Genomic DNA, 14,024 nt, shown 5'->3' on the forward strand with positions numbered 1-14,024 from the left:
AAAGTCCAATGTTGAACACCAGCCCCAGCAAAATGTTTGAAGGACCCCCATTTCAACCAATAGAAGCTGGGAGTGGTGGCGTGTGCTGTCAGCAGGGAAGTGTAAAGAGGAGGGTCTCAGTCTAGGCTAGCCTGAGCATCGACCCTATTCAAAAAATACCTACAGCAAAAAAGGCAAGGGATGTTGGCTGAAGCGGTAGAGCACCTGCCTAGTAGGCTCAAAGTTCTGGATCTGAACGTTAGTACCGCAAAAAATAAACAACAAAAAAAATTGATCATGTTCAAAAGTAAAACAATTTTAATGTATTTTTTAAGATTGAAGTCCTTCACAATACTTTCTCCTACCACAATGTAATAAAGCCCAAAGTTAACAGCAAAGGAAGAGTAAACACCTCCAGTATAATGGACATTCAAATAAGCCTGAATAAATTCAAGTGAGAAACAAAACTGAAATTGAATTACAGTTGTCACGCCCTGTACAGAAACCTCTACAGTTCAGTCAGCATGATATACAGAGGAAAAGTCATAGTGATGCTGGTGGGGCTGGAGTCTGTGATCAGAAGACTTCCAAATTCTTTGTCCTATGTGGAAGAACCCATGGCAGGACACATGGGTGTAAATGGAGTTTATTAAAAGTTAGGGAAAGGAAATACAAAGCAGGGCATGGTGGGTCCAGGTGGACTCTGGAGGCAAAGAGAGCTGCTTCTTTTCTCCAGGTGTTTTTAAAACTTGTGCTGACCTATGAGAAGAGAGGAACCAGGTGATTCCTATCCAATAATCAATGAGTGGGGCAGGGCCTGGGCAGTTCCCAGGCCAGATGAGGGCAGTCCCTGCACCAGAGTGCGATCAGTCTGAAATGTAATATTAAGTTTCTATGAGTCCTCAACCTTCCCTGCCTCAATAGAATAGCTGTTTTGTAGGAATAAAAATAATGAAATAAGTGAATCAAGCACTCGACACAAGAACCTAGCAAAATAATAAAACAAACCAAAATGAATAAGAAAAAGTAAAAACTCAAAAATTTTTAAAAATACAGGGGGAAATTGCTTAATGGAGAAGTAAAATAAACTGTTGATTATTATAAAAAATAAAAATAAAGCAGACAAACCTCTTTAAGTCAGGCCAAGAAAAATAAAAGAGGAAATCCAACACCAACCATGAGAGCAATGAGAAAGGGTGCCTGGCACACAGGCAAAGTGAGGACTAAATAATTATGAGACAGAACCACTTTCATCTCCACACAGTACATGTGATCATTTAAATGAACTGGGATAAAATCAAGTCAAAACGAGAAAACTTGAATAGATGGTAAGACCCACCACTGGTCACTGGCCACCACCCTGGAACTTGTGTCCTGCTGCCTCTGAACACCACCTCCAGGCCTCTACGTCTCCATCCAAACAGGCCAAGCACCCAGGCTGCTGAGGGAGAGGCATGGACTGTGAACTGTCCTCAGAGTCGGGGCGCTGGGATACACCACACTCACACAGGGAGCTGGCCCTACAAAATCAAGGCAGAAAGGCTCTGCACGAACACAGGAGCTGGGTTCACAGATTCACTGACCAAAACCACACACAACCACCACATGATCATGAAAAGCAGGGTATTTCACCAACCTCATTTCTGCGTCCTGGAAGCCAAAAAATAGATACTCAAATTCAAAATCACTGTGGAGGATTTACTTCAAATTTCATACCACACTGTGCTTCATTTTACTGAGTGTCAAAAATGAGCAAGATGCAACTCCAACACTGATTTATATATCTCTGCCTAGATGCCTCCTTAGTTACCTCAAAGTCAACCAGAGTTGGGGGTCAAAGGCCTCCACAATGACAGGTGGCCACTGTGTCCTTCTACTCTCTGTAAAATGAGGATGTAACACCAACAACAGGTGTTGGCGAGGATGTGGGGAAAAAGGAACCCTCTTACACTGTTGGTGGGAATGTAGACTAATACAACCACTCTGGAAAAAAATTTGGAGGCTACTTAAAAAGCTGGACATCAATCTACCATTTGATCCAGCAATACCACTCTTGGGGATATACCGAAAAGACTGTTACTCCAGAGGCACCTGCACATCCATGTTTATTGCGGCACTATTCACAATAGCCAAGTTATGGAAACAGCCAAGATGTCCCACCACTGACGAATGGATTAAGAAAATGTGGTATCTATACACAATGGAATTTTATGCAGCCATGAAGAAGAACGAAAGGTTATCATTCGCTGGTAAATGGATGGAATTGGAGAACATCATTCTGAGTGAGGTTAGCCTGGCTCAAAAAAACAAAAATCATATGTTCTCCCTCATATGTGGACATTAGATCAAGGGCAAACACAACAAGGGGATTGGACTATGAGCACATGATAAAAGCGAGAGCACACAAGGGAGGGATGAGGATAGGTAAGACACCTAAAAAACTAGCTAGCATTTGTTTCCCTTAACGCAGCGAAACTAAAGCAGATACCTTAAAGCAACTGAGGCCAATAGGAAAAGGGGAACAGGTACTAGAGAAAAGGTTAGATCAAAAAGAATTAACCTAGAAAGTAACACCCACGCACAGGAAATCAATGTGAGTCAATGCCCTGTGTAGCTATCCTTATCCCAACCAGCAAAAACACTTGTTCCTTCCTATTATTGCTTATACTCTCTCTACAACAAAATTAGAAATAAGGGCAAAATAGTTTCTGCTGGGTATTGAGGGGGGGGAGAGGGAGAGGGCGGAGTGGGTGGTAAGGGAGGGGGTGGGGGCAGTGGGGAGAAATGAACCAATCCTTGTATGCACATATGAATAATAAAAGAAAAATGACAGAAAAAATAAATAAATAAATAAAAATAAAATGAGGATGTAAGAGCACCCACCTCACAGAGCATCAGAGGCTGGGAATGTGACTAGGGATCAATAAACCTTAGTAATCTTCATAATTGTCCTCTCTTGCCTCCACTTGTGCCTCTGTGAATCCTTCTCATTACAAACCCATTAACCAAGTGCATTTTTGTCCCTCAAGGCTCTATGCAGCATATCACTTGCTCTGTGTGGAGCAGTGTCCCAGAGAAGTCCAGTCCCTTCTGCACTGCCAGTACTGCATCAGACCCTCCCCTCTCCACTCACCCTGGCTCACAGCTTCAGCCACACTGCCCTTGTTTTTGTTCCTTGAATAACTCAAGACCTCAGGACCTTTGCATGACTAATCTTGACTAGGAAGTTTCTGCCCCAGATCTTTACCTGGCTGGACCCTATCTCTCCTGTCCTCTGAGAGAACTTCTCTAGTCACTAAAGTACAGATCCCTCCTCCTCCACCCCTCTCTTTCTCTTCTCCCCTTCTCCCCATTTCCTCCTATCACTGACTGGAAAGGTCTGTTTCTCCCTCATTAGAATGTAAGCTCAGTCACATAAGAGCTCCAGAACCTCAATAAATATTTCTTAAATTAATGCATATAGTGGGTAGCTGGATAGAGGGATGGATAGATGGATGGATGGATAGAAGAATGGATGGATGGATGGATTTATTGATTAATAGGAACTTTAGTTATAGCACTTAAATCTGGATGACTATTTGCTTAATATGTGTGTCCTAGTAGAATATGAGTCCTGAAAGATAAAGATTGTATCCTACTGCTACCTAGAACTATGCCGTCAGCCTTCTGCTGACTTAATTTAACTTGCTTCTGTGTTGCCCTATACTTTGCCTGCAGTGGCTCTCTAACTCAGTTGTTCAGTATAATCCCTACCTACCCTACTGTCTCCACTTCCCTTGACAAAGCAAATATGGCCACCACTCCTTTGGCATACCTTTCAGAAAGAAGTGACTTCTGATGTCCTTTGCTTTGAATCTAGACTGGTCTTGATGGTTTACTTGACCAACAGAATGTGGCAGAAGGGACCCCTATGGCTTCTGAAGCCATCATAGGAAGACTTCCCACTTCTGCATGGTTCTCAGAACTCAAGTTATTGGCAATTAGTTGCAATGGTGTGAAGCACACAGGCCACATGAAGAGTCTAGGATTCTTCAGGTGAGTAAGTCTCAGGGTGCCCCACCCACCTGAGCCTCAGGTGAGCACAGATCAGCTAACCTATGACTGCAGTCATGGGACAATGAGAGAATCAAGTGTGGCTTGAAACTACCGTGAGTCTGGATAGATTGCTAGGCAGCAATATCAAGTAGGAGTGCTTGTTAATCAATAACAGAATTAAGAAGCAGGGAAGGAAAGACCAGTGTGTACCTGGGACTGGAATGTCCAGTCTTCACTCTACCACCAGTGCATTATGTGGGCTTAAGTAACTAAGAACCACTCTGGGCCTTTGAAGCTAGAGGGATTTTAGTTTGAGGGATTAGAAGTCTGAGTCTTCTTTCATTCTACACATTTTAGTAATTTGTTTTCACTAAATTTTTATAATTAAATATAATGTTATTTAACTCAGACTGTCTTGAGACTGAAAAGTAAGTGTTACCAACATCACAATCTTACTGTAGGTGAGTCCAGCCTAAAGCACTAAAACAAAAATGAGATCCCATAGTGCTGTTCCAGATGGTAGGTACAGTGGTAAAATCTCAGGTCTGCCATGGAGACACAGTGGAGAAGCAGGGCTGCAGTGATTACACTGACCTGGTTAGAAATGGGATGCCGACCCAGGGGGGACAGGAAGGATTCCTTGGTCGCATTGTTTTGCTTTGTTTGGTTTCTGCTTTTAAAGGAAGGGTTTGGTGGCACTGGCAAGTGCTCACCACACTTGGAGAGGGTGGGATTCAATGAAGCTCTAAGACCCTGCTTCCAGAAGTTCAAACCCTGCTCTTGGTTTCTAAGCAGAAATCTGAGCAGGCAGCCCCCTGTTGAAAGCCTGTCAAGCAACCATTGTAACAAAAAGGACAATTCAGGATTCCAAGATGGCGGCTAGAGGGAGGAAGCAGAAAGCAAGCCTCCTATAGTGAAATCTTGGAGAGACACTGGAGGCACACTTTGCAGGCATAATCACTGAGAAGAGGCATAACTTTGACCCCTCCACACCTCCAGCTGGCGCAGAGAATCTCCACTTCATGTTAAACGGAGAAACCAGGAGGGCCCCTGGGCCGCCAGTCGCTGGCGCCCAGACAGCTTGGGAAGATGCAGACCAGGTGAGCTTCGCGGTACGCAGTACTCCCACAGACAAGCCTGGGCCAGAGCAGCATAGTCCCCTGGACAGACCAACCTCCACTCGGGGAAAAAAGAGAAACTGAGTAATAAGCAATAAGAGCAATAAAGACACAAGGGAAAGAGGGTGGGGTGCACTGAGACCGAAGATTGGGGGAAGGGAATCCTTCCCGGGACTGTAAATAAACAAGCCGGCCTGGCCAGAGAGCCTCTGGCAGGAGCAGGGGCGCATGCCCAGCAACCAGGAGCGGGAAAGCTTGTGAGAGTGGCGGAGAGAGGAAAACTCCACAGGAGAGGAGGGAAGACCCACTTCCCACATGAACTGTAAACAAACATGGTGGCTGGCAGGAGCAGCAGCACTGCCCAGTAATCAGGAGCAGGAAAGCTTGTGAAAGTGGCGGTGGGAGGAAAACTGCACAGGAGAGGGGGGAAGACCCACCTCCCACATGAACTGTAAATAAACACGCAGGCCTGACAATGCAGGTGCAGTGTCACCTTTCCCAGTGTGCTTGGAAAGGGGAAAGCTTGTAGCAGAGGCTCAGGAGAAATCTGAGTAAACAAAACCTGCAGGGCCAGGTGAGTGCTAAGCTCACCCCTGAGTTCTGCATAAATAACGCCTCCAGCAACAGCAAGCTGACAACAGCAGGCAGGCAAGCCACAGATGCAGACACCATTCTCAGAACTGTCTCCAGACTCTTTTTTTTTCTTCGTCTCCCTACCTTTGATGAGAGAACAACTGAATTACACCTGCAAGCTGAAAAACTTACTGAAACTGTATTGCATTTGAACTTGGGACACTTGGTGGGGTTTTTTTTGTGCGTGTGTGTGTAGCTTTGTTCTACTTTATGCGTCCCCTTTGATGAGACAACTACAGAACAACATCTGAGGCACCATCTCCAGGATTGGAGACTGAGATGGACACCCAAATTATTAAGACTGAAACTTCATTGCATTTGAACTTGGAGGTTTTTTGGTTTTTTGGTTTTTTTAAATTTTCTATTTTTTCATTTTATTTTAATATGTTTTTATATAGAGATTTTTCTTTCATTTACTTATTTTTATTTTTATTCTTATCTTTATTTTTTGATTTTTGATTTTCAATCCTCTCTCTGTCTCGCTAATGTCTGCTCAGCTTACTGTCAATAAGTACACTAAAGCTCCCTATTTATACCTTTGAAACCTTCTTGTCTGATACCTTGTTCTGTTTTCTCCTTCCAGTCTGTGTATTTGTTTTTCCCATTTCTTTAACTTCTTGCTTTCCATCTCAGCTCACCCTTCCATTCTAAATATTACCATTGTTATTATTACAAGCTAGAAAATACTTAATTGCACACAGTACAGGGACAGTAACAACACCAAAACAATGGCAGGAAGACAGAAAAAACAGGGAAACCAGTTTCCCCACAGCAAATAATTAGTACAGGAACCAGAGGGGAATGAAAAAAACAGGTACTCAGATCCAGACTCCAACAAAATGAAGATAAACTATGCCAAAGGACCCAATGAAGCCCACAAGAATAATTTAAAAGAAGACATACTACAAGTACTCAATGAGAATTTTATAGAGATGATACTGGATAGGGTCAACCAAAATTTACAGGAGACACTCAATTCCAAGACAACAAAAATAAAGAACTTGCAAAAGCAAAAGAAGAAATAAAGGAAACCAAAGAAGCACTGTATAAACACTAAAATGAAAGAGAGAACACGATGAATAAACAGATAAATGAACTCAGTACAAAAATAGACAACATTAAAGAGGAAACAAGCCAGGATATGGAAAACCTCAGAAAAAAGAATGAAACAGAATTGCAAAACAAAACAGAAGGCCAATCCAGCAGAATAGAACAAACAGAAGACAGAATCTCAGAACTTGAAGATGAAATAGTAATTAAAGGAAAAACCAAAGAACTATTAATTAAACAACTCAAGACCTGTGAAAAGAAAATGCAAGAACTCACCGACTCCATCAAAAGACCAAACTTGAGAATCATGGGCATCAAAGAAGGAGAAGAGGTGCAAGCGAAGGGAATGCGTAATATATTTAACAAAATAATAATGGAAAAATTCCCAAATCAAGAGAAAGATATTCCCATACAGATGCAAGAGGCCTCCAGGACACCAAACAGACCAGATCAAAATAGAACTACCCCACGACATATCATCATTAAAACAACAAGTTCAGAAACTAAGGAAAGAATATTGAAGGCTGCAAGAGAGAAAAAACAGGTAACATACAAAGGTAAACCCATCAAAATCACAGCAGACTTCTCACCAGAAACATTAAAAGCAATAAGAGCATGGGGTGAGATCTTCCAGGCACTGAATGAAAATAACTTCAAAACCAGGATACTCTACCAAGCTACTATCATTCAAAATAGATGGAGCAATAAAAGTCTTCCATGATAAGCAGAAACAAAAACAATATGTGACCACAAAGCCACCACTACAAAGGATTCTTCAAGGGATTCTGCACACAGAAAGTGAAACACAACTTAACCATGAAAAGACAGGCAGCACCAAACCACAGGAAAAGAAAAAGTAAGACAGTAGAGAGTAACCTCAACTTAGGTACACACAATCAAACCTTCAAACAACTAAGACAACTAAATGACAGGAATCACCACATACCTATCAATACTAACGCTTAATGTTAACGGACTTAATTCACCCATCAAAAGGCACCGCTTGAAGAAATGGATTAAAAAGGAAGATCCAACAATTTGTTGCTTACAGGAGACCCATCTCACCGACAGAAATAAGCATAGGCTAAGGATGAAAGGCTGGAAGATTTACCAAGACAATGGCCCCCGAAAACAGGCAGGAGTAGCAATACTTATCTCTGACAAAGTAGACTTCAAACCTACATTGATCAAACAACATAAAGAAGGACATTCCATACTAATAAAAGGGGAAATAGACCAAAAGGAAATAATAATCATCAACCTCTATGCACCCAATGTCAATGCACCCAATTTCATCAAACATACCCTGAAAGACCTAAAAGCATATACAGACGCCAACACAGTGGTTGTGGGAGACTTTAACACCCCATTATCATCAATAGATAGGTCATCCAAACAAAAAATCAATGAAGAAATCCAAGATCTAAAATATGCAATAGATCAAACGGACCTAGTTGATGTCTACAGAACATTTCATCCAACTTCTACACAATATACATTCTTCTCAGCAGCCCATGGAACCTTCTCCAAAATAGATCAAATCCTAGGGCACAAAGCAAGTCTCAGCAAATATAAGAAAATAGAAATTATACCATGCATACTATCTGATCACAATGCAGTAAAAGTAGAACTCAACAATAAAAGTAAAGACAAAAAACATGCAAACAGCTGGAAACTAAATAACTCATTACTTAACGAAGAATGGATCATCAATGAAATAAAAGAGGAAATTAAAAAGTTCCTGGAAGTCAATGAAAATGAAAACACAACCTACCGGAACCTATGGGACACAGCTAAGGCAGTCCTGAGAGGAAAGTTTATAGCCATGAGTGCATATATTAAAAAGACTGAAAGATCCCAAATCAATGACCTAATGATACATCTCAAACTCCTAGAAAAACAAGAACAAGCAAATCCCAAAACAAATAGAAGGAGAGAAATAATAAAAATAAGAGCTGAAATCAACTAAATAGAAACCATAAAAACCATACAAAGAATTAATGAAACAAAAAATTGGTTCTTTGAAAAAATAAACAAGATCAGTAAACCTGACTAAAATGAGGAGACAAAAAACCCAAATTAGTAGAATTAGGAATGCAAAAGGGGAGATAACAACAAACACCATGGAAGTCCAGGAAATCATCAGAGACTACTTTGAGAACCTATATTCAAATAAATTTGAAAATCTTAAAGAAATGGACAGATTTCTAGATACATATGACCATCCAAAACTGAACCAAGAGGGAATTAATCACCTGAATAGATCTATAACACAAAATGAAATTGAAGCAGCAATCAAGAGTCTCCCCAAAAAGAAAAGTCCAGGACCTGATGGATTCTCTGCTAAATTCTATCAACCTTTAAAGAAGAACTGATACCAACCGTCCTTAAACTGTTCCATGAAATAGAAAGGGAAGGAAAACTGCCAAACACATTTTATGAAGCCAGTATTACACTTATCCCAAAACTAGGCAAAGACACCTCCAGAAAGGAGAACTATAGGCCAATCTCCTTAATGAACATTGATGCAAAAATCCTCAAAACAATAATGGCAAACCAAATTCAACAACACATCAAAAAGATTATTCACCACGACCAAGTAGGCTTCATCCCAGGGATGCAGGGGTGGTTCAACATACAAAAATCAATAAACGTAATAAACCACATTAACAGAAGCAAAGACAAAAACCACTTGATCATCTCAATAGATGCAGAAAAAGCCTTTGATAAGATCCAACACCATTTCATGATAAAAGCTCTAAGAAAACTAGGAATAAAAGGAAAGTACCTCAACATTATAAAAGCTATATATGACAAACCTACAGCCAGCTTTATACTTAACAGAGAAAAACTGAAACCATTCCCTCTAAAATCAGGAACCAGACAAGGATGCCCACTATCTCCACTCCTATTCAACATAGTACTGGAATTCCTAGCCAGAGCAATTAGGCAAGAAGAAGGAATAAAAGGAATACAAATAGGTAAAGACACTGTCAAAATACCCCTATTTGCAGGTGACATGATCCTGTACCTTAATGACCCAAAAAACTCTACTCAGAAGCTTCTAGATATCATCAATAGCTATAGCAAGGTAGCAGGATATAAAATCAACATAGAAAAATCATTAGCATTTCTATACACTAATAATGAGCAAACTGAAAAAGAATGTATGAAAATAATTCCATTTACAATAGCTTCAAAAAAAATCAAATACCTAGGTGTAAACCTAACAAAAGCTGTGAATGACCTCTACAAGGAAAACTATAAACTTCTGAAGAAAGAGATTGAGGAAGACTATAGAAAGTGGAGAGATCTCCCATGCTCATGGATTGGTAGAATCAACATAGTAAAAATGTCGATACTCCCCAAAGTAATCTACATGTTTAATGCAATTCCCATCAAAATTCCAATGACATTCATTAAAGAGATTGAAAAATCTACTGTTAAATTTATATGGAAACATAGGAAGCCACAAATAGCCAAGGCAATACTCAGTCAAAAGAACAATGCAGGAGGTATCACAATACCTGACTTCAAACTATATTACAAAGCAATAACAATAAAAACAGCATGGTACTGGCACAAAAACAGACATGAAGACCAGTGGAACAGAATAGAGGACCCAGATATGAACCCACACAACTATAACCAACTTGTCTTTGACAAAGGAGCTAAAAATATACGATGGAGAAATAGCAGCCTCTTCAACAAAAACTGCTGGGAAAACTGGTTAGGCAGTCTGCAAAAAACTGAAACTAGATCCATGTATATCACCCTATACCAAGATTAACTCAAAATGGATCAAGGATCTTAATATCAGACCACAAACTCTAAAGTTGATACAGGAAAGAGTAGGAAATACTCTGGAGTTAGTAGGTATAGGTAAGAACTTTTTCAACGAAACCCCAGCAGCACAGTAACTAAGAGATAGCACAGATAAATGGGACCTCATAAAGCTAAAAAGCTTCTGTTCATCAAAAGAAATGGTCTCTAAACTGAAGAGAACACCCACAGAGTGGGAGAAAATATTTGCCAACTATACATCAGACAAAGGACTGATAACCAGAATATACAGGGAACTTAAAAAACTAAATTCTCCCAAAACTAATGAACCAATAAAGAAATGAGCAAGTGAACTAAACAGAACTTTCTCAAAAGAAGAAATTCAAATGGCCAAAAAACACATGAAAAAATGCTCACCATCTCTAGCAATAAAGGAAATGCAAATTAAAACCACACTAAGATTCCACCTCACCCCTGTTAGAATAGCCATCATCAGCAACACCACCAACAACAGGTGTTGGCGAGGATGCAGGGAAAAAGGAACACTCTTACACTGTTGGTGGGAATGTAGACTAGTACAACCACTCTGGAAAAAAATTTGGAGGCTGCTTGAAAAGCTAGATATTGATCTACCATTTGATCCAGCAATACCACTCTTGAGGATATACCCAAAAGACTGTGACACAGGTTACTCCAGAGGCACCTGCACATCCATGTTTATTGCAGCACTATTCACAATAGCCAAGTTATGGAAACAGCCAAGATGCCCCACCACTGACGAATGGATTAAGAAAATGTGGAATCTATACACAATGGAATTTTATGCAGCCATGAAGAAGAACAAAATGTTATCATTTGCTGGTAAATGGATGGAATTGGAGAACATCATTCTGAGTGAGGTTAGCCTGGCTCAAAAGACCAAAAATCGTATGTTCTCCCTCATATGTGGACATTAGATCAAGGGCAGACACAACAAGGGGATTGGACTTTGAGCACATGATAAAAGCGAGAGCACACAAGGGAGGGGTGAGGATAGGTAAGACACCTAAAAAACTAGCTAGCATTTGTTTCCCTTAACGCAGCGAAACTAAAGCAGATACCTTAAAAGCAACTGAGGCCAATAGGAAAAGGGGACCAGGAACTAGAGAAAAGGTGAGATCAAAAAGTCTTAACCTAGAAGGTAACACATACGCACAGGAAATTAATGTGAGTCAACTCCCTGTATAGCTACCCTTATCTCAACCAGCAAAAACCCTTGTTCCTTCCTATTATTGCTTATACTCTGTCTACAACAAAATTAGAAATAAGGGCAAAATAGTTTCTGCTGGGTATTGAAGGGGTAGCGGGGAGAGGGAGGGGGCGGAGTGGGTAGTAAGGGAGGGGGTGGGGGCAGGGGGGAGAAATGACCCAAGCCTTGTATGCACATATGAATAATAATAAAAAAAAAGAACAATTGAAATTCCTTACACTGGAAGCCAGGCTCTCCACCTGGCTCTCCTGCCCCCAGCACATCCAGACCCAGTCTGATCGTGTAGACCCACGCGTTCTTCTCCACCAAGATGCTCATCTACTAAACCAAGAGTTCATAAGGACGTGATGTGCAGACTGCCTTTGCTGGCTCTAGATGACTCCTGACCACTTTCTGTTGAACTTCCCTGCCTACGACGGCACTGCCCTTGGATTTGGGAAAGGATTCAAGATCAGCTTGCTTTAAAATTTCAATCCCTTGGGCTCAGAGCCCAACTTTGCATTGACCATGTGCCCTGCAGATGATCTTTGGACTTGGCTGATTCTCAGAGTACCCTCCGCTGAACTGGTTACTCCCCATTCCTCCTCACTTCCTGCCAGGTGTTTCCCCACCCCTTGCCCACAGTGGGACAGCAGCTGGATGCACCTCTTTGTGAAGGCTGTCATCTGCCCAAGTGTCCAGTTCCCCTCTGCAGTTCACATCGGGAACATGTCCATAAGAGCAGCACGCTGAGCACTTCGCACAGAGGTCAGCCTCCACTAAGGGGTAGCTGTTTTTACAACATTCCCTCATCCACTGTAAAAATTATACAAATAATTCTTGAATAAGTAATATATACACATGATCCAAAATCAAAAAGATATTTTTGATCAAGAGGCACATAATTCAGTTTCTGTCTGCATATTTATTTTATCCAGCATATTAGTGCTTGGCATGCATAGCACTCCATCCCAGGTGGTTTTAAAAAAATACTCCAGGAAACTTTATTTGCTCTTTAGTTTGCTCAATAAATTCAGCATGTCTGTCTTTTGGCATTGCAAATAATATATTCCCAATGAGTGCATGAATGTAAGACAGTCACAGTCTCTAAATACTGTGGGAGCTTATTATGTTTTTCAAATTGAAAATATTCTGATTTTAAATGCCAAAACACAAAAGCATTGAAAGGATGTATGATGAAATACCTTGTGCTGTCCCTGTCCTAACCACCCTCTACCAAGAGGCAAATGTAACTAAAAATATTTTTCATATTTTACTCTTAACAACTTAAATTATCAACTGTAGAGTTTCTTTATTTTGCCACATAATGCAAATACCCACTTCCATTTAGGGAACTAATTAAGATAATGCAATTACTATTTTCTGCATTAACTTCCTTCCCTTGGTGACAGACATCTCAAAATCGGGAATGGGTTTCATTTATCTTTGTATCATTAGAATATTTCTTTTGTGGAGCAACATTAAGGCATCCATGAATGTTTCTGGAATTGCACTGATGGCTCTGTCCCTGCACAGAACCTAATAATTAAGGGAATAAATACACTGCACATACTTGTGGAAATTTGGGGAACCATGGGTTCAGAACCCTCTATGTCCAAATCTCTTCTCTTCACATTTCAATAGCAACAACCAAAGCTCATACTATTCCTCTTGTCACCTTCAGGCACCTTAACCTTTTCTGTGGTTCATGGTTCCCAAACTCTGGAACCATTTCCTGTCTGGGCAGGAAGTGCCTAAAGGAGAGGCGCAAACATCAAGAGGCTTGCTCTGAGGACTGGGCTGGCTTCAGGCTTATTTACTGACATCCTGAGGCTTCCTTACAACTCACTAGGACCTGACCTCTCTAGCAGCAGAAACCTCTTTTCTAACCACTTCTCTTCTCCCCTCATGACTCTAAATTCCTCACTTCACACCTGCATCTAACCACAGGCCCCTCTAGCAATGGTGGTGACTGGCTAGACTGCGTGCCCTTCCCTTCAGCATATTTTCTGTTGTGCACCACAATCCCTTCCAGTTATTTGATTTCTTCATTGTGTCTCTACTACCAAAAAATAATGACTAATATTTACAATGAGAAAAACTGAGTCAAAGTATAAGTGACCCGTCAGGTCACAGGGCAGTAGACAAAGCCAGGCTTCTAAGTAAGTCCCAGTCCCAAGTTCTGCACTCCTCGCCTC

The 14,024-nt window shown here is 40.9% G+C and overlaps 1 long non-coding RNA gene across 1 annotated transcript in view; it reads right to left on the reverse strand.

The window, feature by feature from the left end:
• Positions 1 to 12,263, reverse strand: part of LOC141424840 (uncharacterized) — a 47,060-nt gene extending 34,797 nt beyond the window's left edge. Inside the window, exon 1 of the long non-coding RNA XR_012449803.1 lies at positions 12,066 to 12,263. This is a non-coding gene — a long non-coding RNA (uncharacterized lncRNA). The remainder of the gene's footprint in view (positions 1 to 12,065) is intronic.
• Between the last annotated feature and the right edge of the window lie 1,761 nt (positions 12,264 to 14,024).

Source organism: Castor canadensis, chromosome 7 (genome assembly GCF_047511655.1).
Source record: "Castor canadensis chromosome 7, mCasCan1.hap1v2, whole genome shotgun sequence".
Taxonomy (NCBI): Eukaryota; Metazoa; Chordata; class Mammalia; order Rodentia; family Castoridae; genus Castor; species Castor canadensis.